Source organism: Mesocricetus auratus, unplaced genomic scaffold (assembly GCF_017639785.1).
Source record: "Mesocricetus auratus isolate SY011 unplaced genomic scaffold, BCM_Maur_2.0 Super-Scaffold_100691, whole genome shotgun sequence".
NCBI classification, from domain to species: Eukaryota; Metazoa; Chordata; class Mammalia; order Rodentia; family Cricetidae; genus Mesocricetus; species Mesocricetus auratus.
Window position 1 is genome coordinate 56642700 of NW_024429267.1, and position 25086 is coordinate 56667785.

General features: G+C 50.5%; 2 long non-coding RNA genes across 4 annotated transcripts in view; one reads left to right on the forward strand and one right to left on the reverse strand.

The window, feature by feature from the left end:
- Window positions 1-825: 825 nt before the first annotated feature.
- LOC121137498 overlaps window positions 826-25086 on the reverse strand; it is a 40975-nt gene continuing 16714 nt past the window's right edge. For 2 of the 3 annotated variants that reach the window (XR_005874749.1, XR_005874747.1), the window contains exons 3-5: window positions 5311-5504; window positions 4087-4816; window positions 826-1330 (exon numbers count right to left, since the gene is read on the reverse strand). This is a non-coding gene — a long non-coding RNA (uncharacterized LOC121137498). Of the gene's footprint in view, window positions 1331-4086; window positions 4817-5310; window positions 5505-16066; window positions 16241-25086 lie in introns of those variants that run through there. The other variant, XR_005874748.1, reaches the window with a different exon arrangement.
- Window positions 3157-6923, forward strand: LOC121137497. The gene is made up of 3 exons (XR_005874746.1): window positions 3157-3579; window positions 4625-4747; window positions 6523-6923. It is a non-coding gene; the product is annotated as an uncharacterized LOC121137497 (long non-coding RNA).

Genomic DNA, 25086 nt, shown 5'->3' on the forward strand with positions numbered 1-25086 from the left:
CGCTGGACCCCCAGTTCTTCCGTTGTCTCCCACCACTCCATTTCGGCAGTGAAGCATGAGTCCGTCAACGCCCCCAGCACAACTTATTTTTAAGACAAGGCCTCATGTGGCCCAGGCTGGCCTTCAGCTTGGTATGCACCTGAGGATAGCCTTGAATTGCTGAGGATAGCCTTGAACTGCTGAGGATAGCCTAGAACTGCTGAGGATAGCCTGGAACTGCTGAGGATAGCCTGGAACTGCTGAGGATAGCCTGGAACTGCTGAGGATAGCCTAGAACTGCTGAGGATAGCCTGGAACTGCTGAGGATAGCCTAGAACTGCTGAGGATAGCCTAGAACTGCTGAGGATAGCCTAGAACTGCTGAGGATAGCCTGGAACTGCTGAGGATAGCCTGGAACTGCTGAGGATAGCCTAGAACTGCTGAGGATAGCCTGGAACTGCTGAGGATAGCCTGGAACTGCTGAGGATAGCCTGGAACTGCTGAGGATAGCCTGGAACTGCTGAGGATAGCCTTGAACTGCTGGGACTGCAGGTGTGCACCGCCATGCTCAGAGTGCGTGGCACTAGGAGTCCAGCCCAGGACTCCATGCTCACCAGGCGAGCACCCTGCCAATTAAGCTACCACGCACCGGACTTGGGCAGAACATTTTACAATCTTCAAAGTTTATCACTGTGCTCTGTGTGTGTATGTATACGTGTATGTGTAACATATGTACGTGCACTTTCTACAGTGTGGTAACTTTGCGGAGTCGGCTCTCTTTCCTGAAAAGTCTCCACACCCCATAGTAGATTTCTCCATTGATGCAGCAAGCCAGATCAAGCCGAATTAAAAAGTAAAAGACCAGGTTTATTGGGCAAAGCACTCCAGGTGACTCTTCGGCCCCCAGAGATGAAGTGGGGAGAGGGGACATAAGAGAGGTCACATGACCGCTCTGGGGGAGGAGGTTTAAGTACCCTGTAGATGCAAGGTGGGGAGACAAAGTGTCCTCCAAAAGCTGGGTTTGCGTCCCATCAGGATAGGCCGGGTCTTGAGCAGCCAGCAGCCTTGGGGGAGGAGCCGCCCCAGCACCGAGAGTGCAGAACTGGGCTTTTTCCGTGGTTCTCTGAGAGGGCTGCATTTGGAGAATGAGAACTAGAGCTGGGCTGGAGGTTCCAGGAGAACACGTGCACCTCTACATGAGTTCCAGGGACGAAACCCGGGCGTCGGGTCTGCCTTCACTCGTGTTGAAGCCGTGCCTCTCCAACTGAGTGTGGTGGCTCACACCTCTAATCCCAGCACAGAAGACAGATCCAGGAGGCTCACACAGGAGACAGGAGACCCTACCTCAAAACTAAACAAACGGAAAACAGTATTAACAACAACAAAAAACGGGGCTAGAGAGATGGCTCGGCAGTTGAAGGCACTGCATACTCTTACCCAGGATTGGAGTTCAGTTCCCAGCCCCCAAGTCAGGTAGCTCACAACTGCAACTGCCTGTAACTCCAGCTCTGGCTTCTGTAGACACCGCACATGCGTGCGCGCACACACAAACATAAAGGAGCATTGCTATCCGATCTCTGTTTTCCCACAGGCACAGAGCCCTGAGCTCTTTATCCCCACCGGGTTATCTGTTTCTTTCAAACAAATAGAATGCTCTCTCGAAAGAAGCTGTCATAAAGAAATGCACCCTCAGGCTAGAGAGTTCCACCGTTAAAAAGGGGCTGGGCTCACAACCGAGCATGCACGCATACCCTCAGCTCACTGCAGCTGGAATTAGCCGCAAGCTTGCTTTATTTAATGTGTTGTCACTTTAGATTCAGTTTAGGGATGCAAGAGATTCTGTAGCCAAGCATGGCGGCACGTGTCTGTAACCCTAGCACTTGAAACGTGGGAACAGAAAGGGCGATTCAAGGCCAGCCTGAGCTACAACGGTGAGTTCGAGGCTCATCTAGGCTACCTGAGACCTTGTCTCAAACAAAATAGAAATTTTAGTTAATTTCCCATTCAAGGCCTGGCCTATAGGTATCACTTACTCAGGCCTGGAAGTGAGCACGGGATCGCATGTTTGTAGGTACTTGCTGAACGAGACCACGGTGTCTCCCCCTCCTCCTGTGCCCCCACACCCCGCCCCACCCACTGCAGCCTGCCGTCTTGGAAAGGCTGTCTTTGTGATCTCTGCACTAAGCAATACAGCCTGTGAGTGCACTGGCTCCTTGGAAGGCCGACGAGCCTTCTCCCCGTGACTCCCAGGATGGTGGTGACTTCTGAGAAGTCGGAGGGTCATGGGAAAGGCTACAACCTGGGCCCTATGGAGTAATCAGGGTTTCAAAGCCTCCAAGGCACAAAGACACAGCCCCAGCCACAAGTCTGGAACGCTGCATCTGGTGCGGGTCCCTCATCCACACACATAGCCCAACAGAGCAGACTGGAAATAAAGACCCAGGAGACCCGAGACTTGAATGGGTCACCAGCTGCCTTGTTTCCTTTTGCTCATAGCTGTGGTGATGATTCTGACAAGAGAACTGGAGGCAGAAAGGCTTTGTCTGCCATGGTGGAGGGCGCTCAGGGCAGCAGGAGCTAGGAGCGGCTGTCCCCTGACATCCGCAATGAGGAAAACAGAAGGTGAATGCCCCATGCTCTGTTCCTTTACCCGTTTGCACAACGCAGGATAGGGAATGGTACCGCTCCAGGTGGGCGGGCCTTCCCACTTGCAATTGATTTGATAGGATAGGGAATGGTACCGCTCCAGGTGGGCGGGTCTTCCCACTTGCAATTGATTTGATAGGATAGGGAATGGTACCCCTCCAGGTGGGCGGGTCTTCCCACTTGCAATTGATTTGATAGGATAGGGAATGGTACCGCTCCAGGTGGGCGGGTCTTCCCACTTGCAATTGATTTGATCGCAGGTATTCTCTGAGGCTGACCTAAATCTAGATAGCCCCCCAGAGGTGTGGCTGGAGACTTTCTCCTGAGTGATTTCAGATGCTGAGAAATTGTCAGTCAGTGCTAACCCTCATGGGCACTCCATTTCCTTTGTAAGATGGGTCCTCTTCTCGTCTGCCCTGGGCCAGAAGTCCACACCAGAGACTCTGCCAAACACCCACCCGGGCCACCCTCTCCCTCACCCCCTCCCCATGTCCACACTAACTTTTCTCACTGGTTCAAAACACCTCTTCCCACGTCTGACTTCTGTCGGGCTACAAGCGTACCGCTCATCATGGACACGCCACGCCCCGTCTGTCTATGTCATAAATGACCTGGTGAGTCTAAAATCTGGTCCAGGACAAAGACCGTATCTTCTCCCCACATCTCCCAACACCCACCCTGGGGTCCAGACTAAGTCAACATACAGAGCCTAGGGACATGGCTCTCTTGGCAGAGCGTTTGCCTAGCGTGAGCAAAGCCCCGGATTCAATCCCCAGTGCTGCATAAAACCAGGCACGGTGGAATACGCCTGTAATCCAAGCACTCGGGAGGTGGAGGCCGGGAGGCTCGGAAGTTTAAGGTCACCCTCTAATGCATGAGTGTGAGGCCAGCTGAGCTGCGTGAGGCCCTGTCTAAAACAAAATCAGCACTGTTTTATATTGAATGGGACAGAAGGTATTAGACAGAAGATGGCTCGGCTGCTTCCAGAAAAAATGCCTGTGCCTTAAAACCCAAAGAAGGCGGGAGTGGGGAGGAGCAAAAGGAAAGAAAGAGGGGGGGGAAGGGAGGGAAGAAGGGAGGGAGGAAGGGAGGGAGGGAAGGAGGCTAAAAGCTTATGGAATACACCAAAGAGCTGTGCATCAGTACAAAAGCTCATTTGAAAGGGCAAAGGAAAGCTGGATGGCTGTTAATGGCGTACTGAATACGATAGATTATTACTTAAACCCCTTGGTTTCGCTCTTTGCTGTTACAAACAGTTAATTGGAGGGAAGGAAAAGCTTTGGGAAAAAGCCTCAGAGCTGGGCCTGCCTCTGCGGGGTGGGAGGTGAGACCACGGAAAGCCTCCAGTCCACACTGGCTGCGGCTTCTCCAGGACCACACAGCCACCGGGCAGCACGGCTATGGGGGGGGGGCGGGGGCGGGGCTCACTCCCAGCCTCAGCGGGGGCCACGCCCCATCTACCTGCACTCTGGTCCCCTGCGAAGCTGGAGCCATTGACAGTCACAGTAACTCGAAGAACAGAGGATGGGAGCCGTGTGGTGGTGCTCTTGGCTCTGAGCGCCCTCCGTTCCCTGCCTGGGCCCCACTCCATTGGTCTCACCTAAAGAAAGCTAAGTGCTGGGCTAGGGAGACAGCTGCTCAGTTGGTAAAATGCTCCACATGCAAGGCGAACGCCTGAGAGCGGTCCTCGGAGCCCACATCAGAAACGGGGCGTGGTAGCGTGCTCGTACCCCGGGCTCCCAGAGGCAGGTGGCACGGGCTCACTGGCCACCTTTGGGTGGGATTTGAAACAGCAGGTGACACAGTCGGTGCTGGAGAGATTCGGTGCTGGAGAGATTCGGTGCTGGGGAGATTCGGTGCTGGGGAGATTCGGTGCTGGGGAGATTCGGTGCTGGGGAGATTCGGTGCTGGAGAGATTCGGTGCTGGAGAGATTCGGTGCTGGGGAGATGGGTCTGCAGTACACAGCTCTTGCTAACAGTGCCACGTTCACCCCATCAGTGCAGGAGACGTCGGGGTGGCAGGGACTTGAAGCATCCAGTGATACGACATCCACAGAGTTCGGGTCCTAACAGCCACATAACAAGCCAGGTGCCCTGGACATCCTGTGACACCAGCTCCCAGGTGTGTCCCCTGCATCCTGTGACACCAACTCCGAGACAGAGACCACGGCGTCACTTGCTGACTTCCAGTCTAACCAAGGAAGCACAAGCCAAAGGTTCAGAGAGAGAGAGAGACCCTGCCTCAAAGGCCCTCCTGCGGCCTCCACATACGTACACAAGCAGGCAAATTGGAATGCACATCTGTGCACACACTCATACAGACACATACACGCACAAAACCAGATAGTGGTTTGTTGGACAGTGGACGTCTGTCTTCCACACGCATATGCACACTTGTACATGTACGCCCGTGCACACATTTACACCCACACACATGATGTGCATGCAGTTAATGCTGTTTTTATTTATTTTTTAATTATGTAGGGGTAAGTAGGTTTCTGGGCTTGAGTGCAGGTGCCTCTGAAATCTAAGGCTTCAGATTTGTTGGAGCTAACGTCACACGTGGGTTCCGTCTGCCTAATGTGGGTTCTGGGAACCAAACTCCGATACCCCGTAAGAGCAGTAGGCATCCTTAACCACTGAGCCGTCTCTCCACACATCTTATTTAAAAAAAAAAGTACATACCTGCGTGTGGGTGTTTGCATGAGGATGCAGTACACACAGAGGCCAGAAGAGGGCGTGTCAGATCCCCGGGAGCTGGAATTTTGGATGACTGTGATCTGCTGGGAACTGAACTCGGACTCTCCTGCAGGAGCCGTGTGCGTTCTTCATTGCTGAGCCCTCTCTCCAGCCCCCAGTTAACGTTCTTCAGTTGTACACTAACAAAGAAAACAAGGAAGGGGGGAGAGAAGGGAGAAAGGAGGGATTTCTGAGAATAACCCTCCAGTCGTGGATTTTATTAATAACCCTGTGGTGGGTGGGAGAAGGGTACCGGATAGCATCATCAGCAAAGAGAGAAATTCGGGAACGCAGAGCTGTGTGACAGAAAAAAAAATCCCGTACGCAATGTTTACTTGACAACACTTAAAGAGTCTGAGTGACACTGTCCCGGAGTCAACATCAAAATGTTGAGACCCGCACGTCTGCAAGATATTTAACAAACATGGTGGAGAGGCAGCTCTGTGATTGCTGAAGTAGACAAGGAGGGTTCCGAGATTCGGCGAAGTGTAAGGTTAAAGGCCTGAATTTTCACTTACATTTCGTATTTAGTCTTATGTCTAAAGACTACTCCTAACCTTCAGTTTTGTCACCAGAAAACATTAAAACATCTCCATTAACCATAATCCTTGGAGTAAAGCTTTTATTTCAGGATAAAAAGCTTTCTCGCAAGCTTGTTAATTAGGGGTTCACAGCTTCTCCTTGTAAATCAGAAGTCAACACCAACACCAGAAGTGTATGATGTGTGCGTGTGTGTGCGTGTGTGTGGAAAACCAAAATGCTAACAAAGAAAGGTGCATAAGAGAATAATTTTATATTTAAACGCCATGGTGCTCAAAGAGTCTAGAATAATATTTCCATCAAGATGGAGAATTAGGCACCTTGGATAATTCCTGAAATCAAAACAACTAACACAATGAATAAAACAATAACAGGTGAAAATGTAAAACACTTTGAAAACGGCGGTGATTTTTAAAGAGCAACATATAAAAGAAGCAGGAGCCTCTGTCTCTTGGTTTCATTTCCTATTGATATGCTAAAATAACCCAGCAAAAGCAACTCAAGGAGGAAGGGTTTATTGAGCGCACAGGGGAGGGTCCATGGGCGTGGCTACGCGGCAGCCACAGTCAAGAGCACACAACCGCTTGCATGCTCCTCACTTCCTCCGCTCTCTCGCAGTTCAGAACCCCCTACCCAGGAAATGGTGCTGCCCGTGATGGGCTGGGTCAACTAGCAAGCAACTTGCACAGACAGGTCCAACATCCGAAGACCATTCTGATCCGGACAGTTTCTCGCCGAGCCCTCCTTCCCAGGCACACCATGTCAAGTTGACACCAGAACCAGCGTCTCTGCCTGGAAGAGCATGTTGTGCAGCCGCATGTGGTGCATCTTGCCTTAACAATGAACTTGTGGCATTGGCCACACCCTTGGGCGTGGTTTCAGGTGCAGGTGTGACCCCTTAAAGAGAGAGGAGCTGCCGCAAGCGCTATTGAGACTGCATCTTCTGGAAAAGGAAGACCACGGTGGTTATTTACTATTATCTGTGTAAGTGCTTCCCTAATAAACACCTATTCATCATTTGTCTTGGGTCTGGAGAACTCATCACACACACACACACACACACACACACACACACACGCACGCACGCACGCACTCACGCACGCGCCTTCAGCATTGGTAGCAGTTTTCACCTGGCACATCTCTGCTAAGCCCTGGGCACCAGGTGCTTCCTTTCAGACGGTTACACATGAGAAGGGAGGCAGAAGTCCCAGGACGCTCTAGAGTCAAATGCTTAAAGGACCCCAGTGCATCAAGGGTAGCAGCAAGGGCCTCACCAGGGATGGGAGATAAGCAAACATCCAGGGGCCTCTGGGAGGCTTGAGGAACAACGTAGGTCCTTTCTTGATAATTATTATAATTGTAGATAGAAATTTTTAAAACAAAAAATAAAATACAAAGGGCTGTAAAGGATGGTCTTACAGAGTTCCGTGCCAGTGTCACTTCCTCTCAACAATGTGCTGGGGTTCCCCAAATTCAGGAGGGGCCCCCAAGCTGGATTCGTCGCCCCAAGAATCAAGAGTCCACGCGCCAATTGATGCAACACGCAAGAGGTTTTAATTAGGCATCTGCAGATGGGCCTCTCGGTCAGCTTTCAGACCGATTGGCCCCAAGGTTCAGTTACAATCAGCTTTTAAAGACAAAAACCACAAGCCTTTGGGAGGGGTCCCTATCTTGTGATGGGGGGGGGTACGTGACTACTGGCCAGGAGAAGTAGATATCTTCCTGACCTACACGTTGTAAATTCCTCAGACCTTGGTATGAGTTAATCATCTCTCCCTAAGTAAATGGTGTTATCATCTCCTTGTTTCCCACAAATCTTGTTTGCCCATCTCTGACACCCTGGTCAGTTCTTCACAGGTGGTCAGCAGCCCGGAATTGGCCTTTTGTGGGTTTACAGCCCTTCTGCAATTAAGGTTGCTAAACCATACATTCCATTCTGTGGTTTGGCCAGTTCCTGGAATGAGGCCCTTTGTTCACTTCCTGAGTTCTCTAGTGAACTCTAGCCCTTCCTGTTTAAGCTTATATTTTATTTCTATGAATTCGGGGTCTTTCAAATGGACTGTCTACCAGAGCTGAGGGCCAAAAACACCCTTTGTTCCTTAAGTTACTTTTGTTGGGGTATTTTCTCATAGTAGCGGGAAGTGAAACCAAGATACACACACACATGCAAATTAAATACCATATTGGACACGTATGAAGAGAAAATTAGTAATCTGGAAGGTTGACAGAAGAAGATTAAATGAAACTACCACACAGAAATACAAAATGATAAAAAGAAATTTAAAGATGTGCTTTTATTATTCTCTCTCTCTCTAGAGTGGGGGGTGTGTTTTTATTATTCTCTCTCTCTAGAGAGTGTGTGTGTGTGTGTGTGTGTGTGTGTGTATGTGTGTGCCTGTGCTCCAACAAGTGATGAGTGCACCCATGGAAGCCAAAAGTCACTGGATCCTGGGTAGCTGGAGTTACAAGCAGTGGTGGTCTAGCAGATGTGGATGCTGGGAGCCAAACTCTGGGCAGTTCACACCGTTAGCCGCTGATCCATCTCTCCAGGCCCTGATGTAAAATTTTAATAACAGTTAAGGAGCATGGAGGAGAAAAAAGGGACAACACAAGAAAATGCAGTATTGAAAGTGTTGTGGTAGCCGCCGAGGACACTCGATAACATCCCAGAAAAACGCTGCCTTACAACTCTAAGAAGCTCAGTGAACCCAAAACAAAGCCAACAGTTTAAGAAATTACTAACAGCTGGCTTTCTGGAGCCCATTCCCTTTGGAGGGTTACCTTGCTCATCCTAGATACAGGGGGGAGGGCCTTGTTCCTGCCCCAAATGATGTGACAGACTTAGATGATTCCCCAAGGGAGGTCTCTCACCCTCTCTGAAGAGTGGATTGTGGGTGGGGGGATGGTGGGAGGACAGGAGGGAGAGGGAACTGGGATTGGCGTGTAAAATAAGGTTGTTTTTAATATAAAAAGAGAAATTAGTAACGCACATGAGCGTGAAATCTCAAGACTTCAACAGCAAAGTCTGAAAGTCTCCGGGAGAAAAGACAGATCATGTCCCAGTGAGTGGCAGCCAAATTGATGACTGCCTCAGTAGCAACAGCAGAATCATAAAACAACGGGATAAAATGTCTAATGTGCTGAGAGAAGGGGGAGGCATCCAAGACTGTCAGCCCGAAACCCATCCTTCAAGAACAACGGCAAGATACAGACAATTTCAGTCAAGAACTAAGAAAAGTTGAGACACTGATAGGTCCCCCACTAAAGAGAATACTCAAACAAATACTTCAAGTGGGAGAAAAATTGTCCTACATGGCATAAGCCTGAGGAACGAGGATGAGAAGGAGAAACATGTCCGCAAGGAGGTAGCCAAACGCACACGGCCGACAGCCACAATATTATCTGATGTGAGGCTCAAGGAAGCTGGCAGAAGCACAATACAGGATGACGGAAAAAAAAAAAAAACATGTTAGCTGCAAGAGGTTAATGGCCTTGGAGTGTTCTGGAACCCCTGCATCGTCTAATTACGCGGGAAGATTAACACACTGCCCGACTGCAGCACTCTAAAATGAGTTGCTAAAGAAACAGACAGAGATTGCATAGCTTTTTCCAAGCGTGTTGAGAGGGAAATCATAAGAAGAAGAAGAAAAAAATGTTAGATGTGGGGTTTGTTGGGCATTCTGCAAAGTGAATGAGCCATAAGTCCGTCACAAAACGGACTCAGTGGTTAGGTGAGTTTGCGCTGCAGTCCTCCCATAGTGAGGCGGGCGTGTTATTGAAACCTGTAGCTCCAGACAGGAGAGGGGACAGAGATGAGAAAATTACCTAGGCTTGCTGCCTTCCAGTCTAGCCAAGAAAACCTGAGTTCCAGGTCCAAGGTGAGAGCTGACTCTAAGGAATAGACAAAGATTTCTAGAGGAGAATACTCAGCGCCCCCTTCTGGCCTCTGAGTGTATGTACAGGTGCATGTACTCACACACACTTATATACACTCACACAGAGACACACAAACAAACACAAATAAATAAAATCTTTAAAAAAGAAAAAACACTGTTACTTAACAAGCAGGTAAGATGGTGCATCTCTGTAACCCAATCATAAGTTCAAGGCCAGCCTCAGCTACATAGCAAGTTCTTCTGCCCTATGAGAGAGAGAGAGAGAGAGAGAGAGAGAGAGAGAGAGAGAGAGAGAGAGAGAGGAGGGAATAAGAGGGAGGGGAGGGGAGAGACAGAGACTGTCTCTAGGTAGAAAGTAGTATGATGATGGTGATTGGCAGACGGTTGGCAGAGGGGAGGGTGGGAAGTTGTTTAGTGGTCACAAAGTTTCCAAACTGGAAGCTGCAAGCATGGTAATTAGCCTCACAAGCATGTCTGTGCAGTTTATACGCATCTCCATGGTCAACTTGGTGGCATTTGGAATCATGTGGGAAACACACACACCTCTGAGCTTGTCTGTGGCAGGGTGTAGAGTGTAGCCTTCCCCGCCATCTGCCTGCACCCTGCCACATTTACAGTCCCCAAATAACACACAGGATGCTGTATTAATTATGATGCTGTTGGCCGTTTGCTTGTTTCTTTTTTTTTTTTTTTTTTTTTTTTTTTTGGTTTTTTGAGACAAGGTTTCTCTGTGGCTTTGGAGGCTGCCCTGGAACTCACTTTGTAGACCAGGCTGGCCTCGAACTCACAGAGATCCACCTGCCTCTGCCTCCCAAGTGCTGGGATTAAAGGCGTGCGCCACCAACGCCCAGCCGTTTGCTTGTTTCTTACTGGTTAGCTCTGACTTAAGTATTTAACCCATAATTGTTAATCTAAGTATTTCTTTTACCGGAGAAAAGGGTCAGGACCTTTTCCTCCTCTGGCAGGCTACATTGTGTCTGCCTGTGTCTCTCTTTCCCAGAATCCTCCTCTACTCCTAGTCCCACTTATCTTGCTTCCCTATTGGCCAACAGTGTTTTATTGACATATACACAGGACTTCCCCCATCAGTAGTGTTTCCAGAAACAAGCACCATGTAATAAAAGAGCAGAAAGTAAGACGGGCGGTGGTGGCGCACGCCTTTAATCCCAGCACTTGGGAGGCAGAGGCAGGCGGATCTCTGTGAGTTCGAGGCCGGGCTGGTCCGACAGCCTCCAAAACAATACAGAGAAACCCTGTCTCGTAAAACCAAAAAAAAAAAAAAAAAGAGCAGAAAGTATGTAAGGGTAAATAATTGAAGAACCCAATTACAAATGGCAGTATTAAATTTTACTCAGAATTTAAATCCTTAAATTGTAGTTGCAGCTCAGTGGTAAAGGGCTTATCTAGGGCACACAGAGTCCTGAGTTTGAACCTCAGTCCCACGAAACAAATAAATAATGTTAAATAAAAATCCAGTTATCCACTTGTCATAAAGTACAATTAAAATAGAAGAAAATAGAAATGTGGGAATGGCTGTTCCTTGGGGTTCACCCCCACAATGTCCTGCAAGTCATGTTTTATTTTAAAGATTTGCTTACATTGAGTGTGTGTGTGCGCGCGCGCGTGTGTAAGCCAGAAGAAGGCATCTGAGCCCTTGGGTACTAGGACTGAACTTGGGTCCTTGGGTACAATAGCAAGCCCTCTCGACCACTGAGTCATCTCTCTGGCCCCTGAAGACATTTTACATGTGTTAGGCTTCACAAATGTTTGGAGAAATGACATGAACTTTTTCATTATAGAAACACCAGACATCTGTGGCCCAATATGGCAGCTCGCTGCCTTGTTCCTACCCCACACATCCTGTCTGTCCACATGAACCCAAGGCCTTTAATTCTTCCTGCCCGTGGGTCAAGCAATTTGGCTTTCTCCAGACACTACCTTCTCATCCTATATATACATTTCTATGTGCGCCCTCACACATGTGAGCATGCACACGCATACATGTGCCCTCACACATGCAAACATGTATACACATACATTCATTAATGTACCCTCACACATATGAGCACACACACACATACATGTACCCCCACACGTGCAAACATGCACACACATACAAAGAGTAAAGCAGAACAGCAGCAACGACCAACAGTGGGTCTCTGCTTCACTCCTGGAGTGCAGGTTTTAACAGAGAGCAAGCCGTTTGCACAGTCCTAAAATGCAGTCCCTCCATCATCACTCTCAGCCCTGGTCTGACCTGCAAGGCAGTCCAACAAGTTGTCGGACGAGAGAGACAGCCCTCTCTCTGGCTGGTCCGAGGCTTCAGCTTTTTCCTCTACGAGCATGAGAGTTCTTGTGAATTCCAATTCCTAATGCCCATTGTCTGTGGAGTCTGACAGCCAAAGGGAGGGGCACACATCTCTCCACCTTTACCCCAGAGGGCTGGAGAGATGGCACAGTCGCCAGGGGTGCACTGCTCTTTCTGAGCCCTGGGTCTCGTGGTTCACAGACCCTGTAACTCCAGCTCCAAGGGATTCTACCTCCTCTTCTGGCCTCCTTGGACACTGCTTTCACAGGCACACATCCACACACAGGCATATATACATATAACTATAAAATAACACAAATCTTTTTAACATAAATAAGTCTTTTTTTTTAAAGAGTGTCTTCACTCCAATCAGGACAGTTAAACTTATCGAGGTCTCAAAGGAATAATCAGAGCTTTGCTTTCTGAGAGATGGAAGCTGGATCAAAACAGATTATCAGATGGTCATAGGTGTGTGTGTGTGTGTGTGTGTATGTGTGCAGGTGTGTACATGTGTGAATGTGTGTGCATGCATACACATGTGTGTGCATGCATATGTGTGCACATGTGTGCACGTGCGTGCATTTGTGCATTGTGTGCATGTGCCCACATGTGTGTATGTATGCATATGTGCATGTGTGTGCATGTGTGTACATGTGCATATGTGTGTATGTGTGTATTTGTGTGCATGCATGTGTTTGTGTGTGCATGTATGTGCATGTATTTGTGTGTGTGCACCTGTGTGTGTATCTGTGTGCACACATGTTGGGAGGAGGGGATTCACTTGCTGACATGGGCCTGTGCTGAGCACAGAGGTTGTTGTCAGAATGTCTGTCCCCTTTCTCTTCTCCACCTTATTGTTTTTGAGACAGGGTCTCTCTCGGAACATGAAGCTCACCAGGAAGACCCAGAGGGCAGGCCACTGAGCCCCAGAATCCTCCTGTCTTAGCCGTCCCAGGTCTGGGGTTACAGGCATGTGCTGCCATACCCAGCTTTCCTCGAGTTCTGGGGAGACAAACGCGGGTCCCCGGGATTGCACAGCAAGCATTTTATCCACTGAGCTGCCTCTCCAGCATCAGACACACTTTAAACCAAATGTCTGAAACCTAAAATCCGGATAGCAGTGAATGATGCCCGGATGCAGCACCTCACCCTCTCAGTGGTGGCCGAACAATTCTGCTTTTCCTAAGCCTCCTTCGGGAAGACGCAGCAGTGGCCGGCACCCTTTGCCAGGAGCTCAGTTTCCAAGGCCACCGTCATCTGACTCGGTTCTTGGTTTTCTCTCTTGTCTTCCTAATTCAGGAAGTCCTGATGTGAGCCACCGTGTGCTTACTGGCCTCCTCTGGGGGGCCTCTCATCGGCTGCTGTGATTTTCTTCAGGAATGTCACTTCCTGACCCGGGGGCAAATTCTGAAAGTAACTGCCCCCCTTTGACCTGTAATTACATTTCCAAGAAGTCACTCAGGGAGCTGGGAGAGGCTTGAAACTGGCTCCCATGTGACCTTAGCTCTGTGGCCTGGGGAAGGCTGAGTGGCAGCCACAGTGGCCAGCGCAGCGGGCCAGTGCTGTAGCCATCCTGGCAGGAGCAGGTAGTCTAAAGGGACACTGTGCCCCTCCTTTTGGCCATCAGACTATTGAAACAAATTGAAATTTCTCCTGGAATCCCATGCTGGGAGGAGAAGGCTGGAGCCTCCTGCCAGGCAGAGGAGGAGCCTGTCCCTCAGGAGAAGGAGGGGCCTGTCCCCCAGGAGGAGGAGCCTATCCCCAGGAGGAGGAGGAGCCTGTCCCTCAGGAGAAGGAGGGGCCCAGGAGGAGGAGCCTGTTCTCCAGGAGGAGGAGCCTATCCCCAGAAGGAGGAGGAGCCTGTCCCCAGGAGGAGGAGGAGCCTGTCCCCAAGAGAAGGAGGAGCCTGTCCCCTAGGAGGAGATGTCACATCACACAGTTTTGACAACTTTGGAAGACAGACTGGAACCCAGTGGTGATGAGTGGGGCCGGGACTGTTTAGCTATGCAACCTCTTGCCTGGTATCTAACCCTGAACCTCACATCAGGACCCCAAGGTGGACTTGAGGGGTCCCTGGGTCTCTCTGTGCCTCTTCCCAGTGTGGCTGCATTGACTAACTCTCCCTAACTCTCCTCACTCTGCTTCTCAATATCAGTTGTCTGCTTAACCGACTTTCTGGGCTAAGGTGGTGCTCAGTCAGTGAAGCACCTTCTGTGCAAGCATGAGGAACTGGGTTCGATTCCCCAAGACCCAGGTAAAAACCCAGGAAGGAGGGAGACAGACACACCCCCAGGGTTCACTGGCCATATAGTCTAGCTGAACCAGTGAGATCCAGGCTAGTGAGAGACTGCTTCAAAATATAAGGTGGAGAGCAATAATGACTCCTCTGCGTCCACACGGAGACATGGGTGAATACTCCCCTGTCTGCACATGTGTGCATGCACAGAGGGGGGGGAACAGAGAGACAGAAACAGAGACAGAGAGACAGATAGAGAGACAAACAGAGACAGAGAGACAGAGACAGAGACAGACAGAGAGACAAAGAGAGACAGAGACAGACGAGAGAGACAGAGACAGAGACAGACAGAGAGACAGAGACAGACAGAGACAGACAGAGAGACAGAGACAGAGACAGACAGAGAGAGGGAGAGAAGCCATTCTGAGCCCTGTTTGACGCCGGGAGGGCCCAAAGGCTTAGTGTTGCGGATGAGGTGGCAGCTGCCCTGCATCCCCACACCTGAACCGCCCCACGCCACAGAATTCCTGGAACTTTCAATGGGTGTGAAGGGCATTTGTTTGCACAGAGCCAGGAAACTTGGCTTCTTCTCCAACAAAGTGCACACAAGTCTTCCTGGCTGGAGAAGTCACCATGTTTTTCTTAATGGTTTAATGGGCCCTGAGCAGACAGTAAGTGAACCCCTGACTGAAATGAAAAAGTCTGGGCTTGTATGATACGGCCCTGCGGGCGCTGAGAGGGTGGGCTGGGAGCTGCTGCAGATCCTCCGCGTGCCCAGGGACCCAGGTGAAAGCACCCCGCAGCCTGTTCGTTGAAGCGGGCTTGAAGAGAGGTTTTGTTTATTTCAGGAAGGAAATTTCATCTCTGGAGGCAGGGAATCAACACAAGTGATGAGCGGCTCAGTAGGGAGGCAGCATGGGGTCAGCTCAAACGTGTGCTGCCAGCCAGCAGTGAGGGGACAGCTGAGGAACAGGATAAGCCCTGAAGAAAACCTCCAAGGAGGAAGTGCCTACACCAGGGTCAGGAGCCTTGACCGTCAGATGCCCCACGTGCCACACACACTCCAAGCACCCTATTTCTTTCCCCCCCTCTGTCTCTGAACCAAAGATGACCTTCGACCTTGCCAGCTTATACAGTGCTGGGGATGGAACTGGGGGGTTCCTGCGTGTGCTACCTACAAGCCCCCCCCACTCCAAGCACCATCAGTGAGTTACCTCAATTAGTTGTCATGATAATCTCATAGAAAGGAAGAAAGAAAAAATAATACTGGCTTCTCTCCTCACAGTGGGGGCGCACGCCTTGAACCCCAGCACTCGGGAGGCAGAGGCAGGCAGATCTCTGTGAGTTCGAGGCCAGCCTGGTCTACAGAGTGAGTGCCAGGACAATCTCCAAAACAATACAGAGAAACCCTATCTCAGAAAAGAAAGAGAGAGAGAGACAGAGAGAGAGAGAGAGAGAGAGAGAGAGAGAGAGAAAGAAAGAAAGAAAGAAAGAGAGAGAGAGAGAGAGAGAGAGAGAGAGAGAGAGAGAGAGAGAGAGAGAGAGAAAGAATAACAACAACAAAAAATTGCTTCTCTTGGAACATGAGAATAATCTAACGTGTTGGACACAGGTGAGACATGCCAGCTCTGGAACAGACCCAAACAGAGTGAATTGCTCCAGATGGGCCCACAGGCCACGGAGCCTGCCACTCAATTGTGCGGCTTATTTCATTTATGATACCTGTGAGCGTGTGGCTTCGTGGCCCCTACGTCAGAGGATCTTGGTGATTTCTCCTCCACCGGAGTGAGTTGGCATTCTCTCTCTTTGTTTAATTCCACCTTTCCCGAAGTGGTCAGATGACTGATGTCAAACCTCAGGCAAAGGAACTGGGCCTTGGAATGCCCCAGCCGAGGACTGAGAGGAAGCAGGGCCCTGGGGAGCGAGGAAGGATGTTTGACGCATGCCTTGTGGAATGCAGTTGCAGGAGACACTGGGCCTCTGCAGCCTGCCCTCCCAAACTGTGTCAGCCACTTGGCCCTCATAGAAACAACTTCTGTAACCTCTCAATCCCTCCGTTTCCTCTCCTAAATGTTCGCTGTTTGTTTGTTTGTAGATAGGGTCTTAGAAAGCCCAGGTTGCACTGCTGCTTGCTGTGTAGCTAGGCAGAATGACCTTGAACTTAATCCTCCGACCTCCACCTCCCCAAGTAAGGGATTACAGACTGCACCACCGCACCTGGTACCCCTCATCTGAAGTTAAAAGTTGCCCCTGCCTTGTGAGGGGCAGAGTAAAGATTTCTTCTGGTTGTTTATGACTGTCAGTTTTCCGGTCTTAAACCTTTAGCCCTGATGACAGTTTTGCCGTTCCATGAGGAGAAGACAAAGCCCTTTCTGCCTGAGCTAGCCAATGTTGCATGCTCTACAGGAAGTCAGTCACTTGGGGAGAAATTCCACACCATCGGACTCAGCTCTGTGCTTTCCCACATGGTCTGTTCTAACCCGATCTTCGGCGATGGGACTGATCAGTTCGTCGATTTCCTCCCAAGAGAACCAGCTAAAGTAAAGCCCTGCTGATGGCGTCTCTAGAGCTTTTCTCATTCCACTGCTTTGGGAAGGCGTCCACGTGGGTCACCTTCCGCAACTCACACACCGGGGGAGGGGGATAAGATGTCCTGGATGGACTCAAGAGGGACGTCCGTTGAGGCTGTGGAATTTATTGGGAGAGCTATTAATACGACAGACAAACAGGCAGACAGACAGACAGACAGACAGACAACAGCATGGCAGGGCCTGTGAGGAGAGTAAGTGAGGGCCCCTGCTGCAGAAGTGGGGATCTCTTTCTGAGGATGACTGAGGCTTGACAGCCCAAGCCTGCATCCAGGCAAGCGGCAGGGAAGGAAGGGGGTTGGGGGCTGGATGTGTGATCACCAATTCCCTCTCGATGTAAACTGGCTCCCCCAGGTGGGAAATCCTGCACCTGGAGGTCCTCTAGCTAAGGACTCACACAGGTCTCTCAGCAGGAGCCCGCGTGATCTGTGAGAGGAGGCAGCTAGGACACTCCATTCCTACAGCAGGGAGGGATCTCAGGGCAATCTCGCTCCTGTCCAGCTGGTCCTTTTCATGGTGCTCCCTTGTAGACCGACCACTCCATGATTAGATTCCTCCTCCCTCAACTGTGATCCCTCCAAGGAGTCAGGACCTGTTTGCCTGGAGAGCAGCGTGCTGCGGAGAGCTGCCTGTCTGCCCTGGTCTCCCAGGGACACTCCTCTCCTTAATGAGGAATCTTGTTCACACACATTTGGCTCCACAGGTGTCGGAATAACTCCCACCCCACCCTGTCTCTGCCTGCAGCCCAAGCCCACGGAACACAACCCAGCCTTTCCATTCCATTTCCGTGAAGGGACTGGGTAGCAAATTTCCAGCTGAGCCCTGGGAGTAAGCCTGAAGGTGACAGACTGTCCCGCCAGCTACGCTCCGTGTGTGCAAGCAGTAATTCAAGACTCCTTTTTCATATGCAATTAAGAATTTCAAAATGATAAGAGCACAGTGTTAAGCCAACACAGGTCCCTTCTAAGTGTGTGCCCTGTGATCCCCAACATACCCACAGGCATGCATGCACACACACACATACATGCACCCTAGCCCTGCCTGCCTGTGACTGCCCTCACACAAGTTAACACTCATCATTAGTTCCAGGCATGTCCCCCTCCAGCCCTGGCCGGAACCACACAGGTCTGTGAAGGAAAAGAGCTTGGTTTTCTCTCTCCGTTCAGTCCCTGGCTCACTCCCGAGCCCTACTCCTGCCTGTCTTCCCTCCTCCTGGGCCGGGTGCATAGACAGCCTGAGGCCTCATCTACACCTCTAGTCAACCCCACCCTCCTGCTGTCTGACGACAGTGGCATCTAGCAGCTCATATCGGCTTCCCTGAAGGTCCTACTGTCTTCTGGTTTGGGGCAGTCTTCATAAACACCTCTTCCCTCTGTCTCTTACTGCACCCCACCCCACCCCCGTCTTTAAAGTCCTCCCCCCATCACCCCCTCCACTGTCTCAAATACATGTCCAGCCTGAACCTCAGGAGTCCCCCCCCACCCACCCTCAGCACAATTCTGTATGGAGTGACCTATTCTAGAGACCGCTGGTAAGTGGTGAGAGGCAATTAAATCATCTATCTTTATGGCATCTGTGATTTTATAAAAAGAGAAAAGACAGGTTTGGATGGACTAAGTGATCTGCCCAGGGACACACAGGGAGTCAGTGGCAAAGCCAATGGGGGATTACAACTTTTACTGACCCCTATTGTAATAATTCCGTGTGTGTGTGTGTGTGTGTGTGTGTGTGTGTGTGTGTGTGTGTGTGTGATGATATAGCAGTTTTAATAAAAACATCATTGAGGACTGGGATGCAGCATGGTTGATAGAGTTCTTGCCTGGAGAGTACAAAGCCACCACGGGTTCAAGTCCAACACCATGCACACTGTGTGTGGTGGCACGTGCCTGCAGTCCCACTGTGTGTGGTGGCACGTGCCTGCAGTCCCACTGTGTGTGGTGGCACGAATCAGGCTCTAAGTAGGTAGAGGAAGGAGGTTCATCATCAAATGCAGCGTCATCCTTGGCTGCACACTGAGTTCCAGCGCAGCCTAAGGATACAGGAGACCGTGTTCCCTCCCACCCCACTAATCCCCCCCCAAAAAAACTCGCCTGTGTGTTCTTCAGCACCATTGAGAGATGGAGGCCGGTGTCCCTCCCCCTGAGCTGTGACTGGTCCCCTCAGGATGCCCACCTGAAGGAAAGAGGCTGTCAGGCTACTGAGGCCGCATCTTGGTGCACCAGAGACTGCAGCTGAAGATGCAGCTGACATCCCCTGGCATGAGCTGCTTCCAGCAACCTGCCAGCTGGCCTTTCATTTGCAGCCCCTCGCCTATGCATCTTCCCAGATGCAGCTCCCAGGAGAAGGGGAGGGGGAGTTCAACCATCCCCACCCCAGCTCCCCTTGAGCCTCTGACCAACGCCCCTGAGTCTGCAAGTGTAGTTCCTCAACGATCGTGAGTTCGGGGTGATTTGTGACACAGTGACAGTAATGTGGGACCTCCTCATGCCGTCCTGGGATCCCTTTAGCGGGTGATGACGGGTGTTGCTTGGGAAGGATCATGCTCAGAGAAAACAGACTTAAGGGGAAGCCCTCCTCACCCATCCTCTCCGTCCGGGGCTGACGTCTGTACGTGGGTATACCAGGGGCTGAACTCTGCTTCCGAGTTTAACTTCTCAACCTCTCCCCCTCCTCTCCAAAGGAAGAGTTAGGGGGTGGCTTCTACTGGACGAAACTGTTGGGAAATTGCAGGAAAGCGAAGGTGCAGACGCATTCAGGATGGTTGTGAGGCCCCCTTCTGCTCCCCGCCTGCGTTGCCCTGGCAGATTCACCCCAACTCTGTCAAAAAACCTTCTCCCAGCCCCAGCCATTAGCTCCAGAGCCTCCAGAGCTGCCTCCTCCCTCTGCAGTTTGCACCTTTCCAATAAAAGCCTCTCCTCTTGATTACAGAAGTGCTCCGCCCTAATTGACTTCCAGGCATTAAAGTTTTACCGAGATGATCTCAGAGGCACCCCCGGGGGAGTGCCAAGGAGCGCTGCTGCCCGGAGGGGGCCTGGTGCTGGCAGGGCTCCTTCAAAACCATGGGCCTGCATTTTGGAAGAGCACTTTCTAGGGAGCCAACAATAACTTAGAGTAAGGCAAGTGTTCTCTCTCCTACCTAAGCACTGGAGTGGAGGACACCTGGGGTCTAGGGTTCCCTGTTGTAGTTCACCGACCTGTGCGCTATCTGCTATGATTTGCTGACCACATGAAGCCTGTTGGGATGCGGTGGAGTGAAGGGCTCAGTGTGACCCCAAGAAGATAGCAAATACGAAATACTGAGTCCTCTAAGTGGGTGCTGGGAGGGATGAACTAGCCAGAGGCAGGCCTTGGGCCCAGGTGTATACAGGGAAGATGAGCTCTGGGGTGTTCATAGAGAAGGAGCTGGGGGTCCAGACCTGAGAGATCAGGCTCATCCCTCCCCGTCTCCTCTCTCCTCCCTCTCCGTCTCCTCCCTCCTCCCTCTCCGTCTCCTCCCTCCTCCCTCCTCCCAGAGCTTCTACTTTACACCTCACACCTTGTGTCTGCATGGATCACAAAAAGAGCTGAAGATACATCTGGTACCTTATTTTTGCAGTTTTTGTATGCGTACACTCCCTCATAATCCCCTCCCTCTAACCCCCAGCCCCCAGCCCCCACCAGAGATTAAACTCAAAACCTCACTCATAGTAAACACGTGGTCTGCACCACTCCGCTACATGCCCAGCTACAACCTGATAACCCGATTCCTTTCAAATAGCAGAATTACACTCATGGTTGCCAACCGTACCCTGCTGCAGTGTTTTTTACCTTTAGTCTCAGTCCTTTTTTACTGCATTTGTTTAGTGTGTGCCTGTGTATATGTGTGTGCGTGCACATGTGTACCTGTGGAGGTCAGAGGACCACTTGTAGGAGTTGGTTCTCTTCTTCAACCGTGTAGTGCTGGGGTTCAAACTCAGGCCATCAGATTTGGAGGCAAATACCACCTTCACCAGTCCAACTTTAGTCCTTTAAAACATGTTATTATACTGACTCATTTATTTGTGTGTGTCAGGGTAGGTAGTGTGTGTGTGTGTGTGTGTGTGTGTGTGTATGTGGTCATGCATAACACACCACACGTGTGGAGATCACAGGACGACTTCCAGGAACTGATTCTTTCCTTCTACCCTGTGGGTCCCAGAAATCTAACTTAGGTCATCAGTCATGGTGCAAGACACCTTTACACCCGAGTCACCTCCCTGGTCCCTTACACCTTTTGGGGGAGGGCGATTGTGTGTGTGTGTGTGTGTGTGTGTGTGTGTGTGTGTGTGTGTGTGTGTGTGTGTGTGGTGTGTTGAGACAGGGTCTCATGTACCCCAGACTGGACTCACTACATAGCTGAGATGACTTTGGACTCCTGATCCTCCTGATCCTCCTACCTCTACTTCCCAAGTGCTGGGATTGCAGGCATACACTGCAGTCCCCAGTTGCTCCAACCCACAGGGGACTGGGGACTCCTGGGAGAAAGATGGGGGACAAGAGATACGAGGAAGGATGACAAGACAGGATTCTGATCAAGCCGACAACTTTATTTCATCCCAAAGGGATTTATACAGGGGGAGTGAGGAGGGGAGGGAATGGGGGTGATTGCAGCTGCAAGGACGCTGGCAGGGGCAGAGGTCAGTGGGAGGGGCGGGTCATCCGGTGTCCTCTGGTAACCTGTCTTTCACAATCTACCCTCTATTGTCCAAGTCTACGCCCCAGTGACTTGGTGATTTACTCTAGGCAGATTAGTCGCAAGTCTGTTCTCTGGGAACTTGCTTCCTATCTTAAGAGGCGGTATTTTGCAGTGCGGCCCCAAGTCATGTCTTCTCTATGAGGACGTGATGGTGCTGAGGCTGGATTATGGCGGAGGTCTCCTCCCCCCCCCCCCAACACCCAGTCAAATCTCAGACCTTACAGCATCCTCCTGGGAGTGGCATGGTTGCTCTGTTCCCTTTAGGGAATGAACGCACAGACTGGGCAGGTAATTCACCAAACATCCCGTCTCCCGGTTGGGCCTGGAATCTAACCTGGTCCTTTTCTCTTGGTACTCAGGGATGGGCGGGGTACCTTTCCTGCTTTTCTCTTTGTCCTGTCCACAGTTAGCCTTTGGCTGTGTCACCCTGAAGACTTCCTGCAAGTTCCTCCTTCCCTGTCACCCGAGCTGTGGCCCCAGTGTGGACTCAGCAAGCCCTGGGGCGCAGGTCCCTCTTGTTTCACAGGGAGAAGAGGGAAAGGATATGTCACCCCCTCCAGGCTGTGCTCCACTGAACACACCACATGCAGGCACCCCCCCCCACCCTCGTGGGCCCTGGAAGCCCTGTGGAGAAGATTTAAGACTTAGAGGGAGTCTGTTTCGTGATAAAATAGGTCCTGGGGGAAAGCTCACTTAAAGCAAATCTGCTTCGTGGGAAAGCGACATTTTGTGACAAGCCGTGAGAATGACGGGGTGGATAAAGGCTTAATCTTTAAAAACTGAAACTTATGATCCTTGATTTACTAAACATTTAACCGTATTTTTATTATAATTACATTTGAGGACAGAAAGATAAATCAAGACTTGTTTGGGGCTCACTTTTTTTTTCCTCAGAAGAAAACAAGTAAATGTGGCATGGCTAACTATAGACCCGAGAGACGGTGCAACAGTTAAAAGGCCACCCTGCTCCTGTGGAACATTGGAGTTTGGTGCCCAAAGCCCATGTCAGGTGACACACCACCTGTAACTCCAGCTCTCAGGGATCCGATGGCCCCTTGCAGCCTATACGGGCACCTGCATTCCTGTGCACATACCCACACACAGGCACACACACGTGCACATAATTAAAAATGAAATATGATTTTAAAAGATAGCTAACTATGGCACACATTGCTTCTCATTTGACCTCCGCAGCAAGATGTTTTTAAGGTTCATTTTTATTTCATGTGTATGAGTATCTTATGTGTGTATATATGTTCCTAGCATATAGGAGCGGGAGGGAGTTGGCTCCCCTGGAACTGGAGTTACAGATGGCTGTGAGCTGCCACGTGGGTCCTGGCAACCATCCTGAGCATTGCCCCCCAGCTACCCACAGCTCTTAAAGAATTTTAAAGAAGGCCGGGTGGTGGTGGCGCACGCCTTTAATCCCAGCACTCGGGAGGCAGAGGCAGGTGGATCTCTGTGAGTTCGAGGCCAGGCTGGACCGACAGCCTCCAAAACAATACAGAGAAACCCTGTCTCGAAAAACCAAAAAGGAAAAAAGAAAAAAAAAAAGAATTTTAAAGAAGGCGAATTCTGCAAAATGATCAAGGGCTTCTCCAGGACCCCCCCCTTCCAAGCACCCCTTATGTCACCGCTGCCTGGCTTCCCTTAAGCAGACATCCTGCCAGACCCTCGCTTCCATGGAGACTTTCTAATAATTACCGCATCATCCATGAGCCGTCATTCCCACCTCCCTTGGGGAAGCCCTGCATCTGTCGGCATACAGGCGATTTCACTTTGCGGGTGGTTGGCATAGTGATCCCTCTACCGGGGAAGAGCGGCCAGGAGACGCTACAGAGAGCTGTGAGTGAAGTCAGCCGTGCTGAGATCTGCTCCAGAGCGAAGATTTCACGTGGGCTGACCCCTGCTTCCTGACTTGTCATTATGGGTAATCCAGTAATAAAAGTCCAATACTGAGGTTTCCCTGTATTCAGAAACAGGAATTAGCATTGCAAGTTGTAGGTGACAGGGCCCCACGGGCAGAGGTTCGAAGATGGACTCACTGCGGGAAGGCGGTCCGCTCTAGACCATGCAGCGCCGCCCTTCCGGGCAGAGCCTGGAGGTTTAAACCTGGAGCTGTGTCCCACACCTAAAGCTAGAACACTGAGAATGTAAAGTAGCGCAAAAGTCAGCTTTGTGCTAGTGTCGTCTGCTGGACATGACGTTTGTTGCCTACGCTGTCATTAATGTGACCCACTCTAGAGAGTGACAGGTTACATGCATGTGACGGGTCTGCCACTTGGTAGGGTGTAGTAGGCTTTGTAAGAGCTAAGAAGTCTTCGAATCCCTTCTTCAAGCTGACCTTGAACACCCACGGAGCTGAAGATAACCCCAAATGTATCCGTCTTCACCTCCCCAGGTAATGAGATTACAGATGTGGGCCCCAAAGTCTGGTTTATGCAGGGCTGGGATCAAATCCAGGGCTGTGTGCGAGCTAGGCAAACACTCTACCCCCAGAGTTGCACCTCAACCCCACTTCCTCCTATTTGATTTGATTTTACCCTATTTTATGACTATGGGTGTTTTGCCTGAATGTATGTTGTGAACCTGTGTGTTCCTGGTCCCCGTGGGAAGCCAGGAGAGAGGATTGGAACCCCTGGAACTAGATGATTGTGAGCTGTCATGTCATGTCATGTAGGGGCTGGGAACTGAACCCCAATCAGAGCAGCAAGTGTTCCTGGCACTTGGCCAGCTCACTCTTCCCTTACACTCGGAAGAAAACTCCTTTTCAAAATCCAGGTAAAACAGACACGCCTTTAATCCCAGCACTCAGGAGGCAGAGATGAGAGCATCTGGGTCAGCCTGGTCTACGGAGTGAGTTCCAAGTCAGCCAAGGCTACTGCACAATGAAGCCCTCTCCCAAAAAGAAAAGAAAAAATCAAGGTCAATGCCCTCATTCTCAATGCCCTCAAAGCTGTTCTCATTGTGTGTGTGTGTGTGTGTGTGTGTGTGTGTGTGTGTGTGTGTGTGTGTGTCCCTCTGGATCAAATTTTACCAATTGTGCTCCAATACTACACCTTAAACATTCAATGGTCCATCTTCCCCTCTAGATGAGAGAGTCCAGGTCTGACTATCAGGACTTATTCTTATCATATGTTCCCACTACCTACTGCACTGAGGGTGCCGACTTAACATTCACTGAATGGGCAGGTGCAGGGGTGAACACAGGTACAGGGTGCATGCCTGTAACTCTAACACTTAGGCTAAGGTTTACAAATTCAAATCTAGCCTTGGCTACATATCAAGACCTGATCTTTAAAATAATGCCAGGCATTGGTGGTGCACATCTTTAACCCCAGCACTCAGGAGGAAGAGGCAGGGGGATCTCTGTGATTTCCAGGCCAGCCTGGTCTACAAAGCAAGTTCCAGGACAGATTCCAAAGCTACAGGGAAACTCT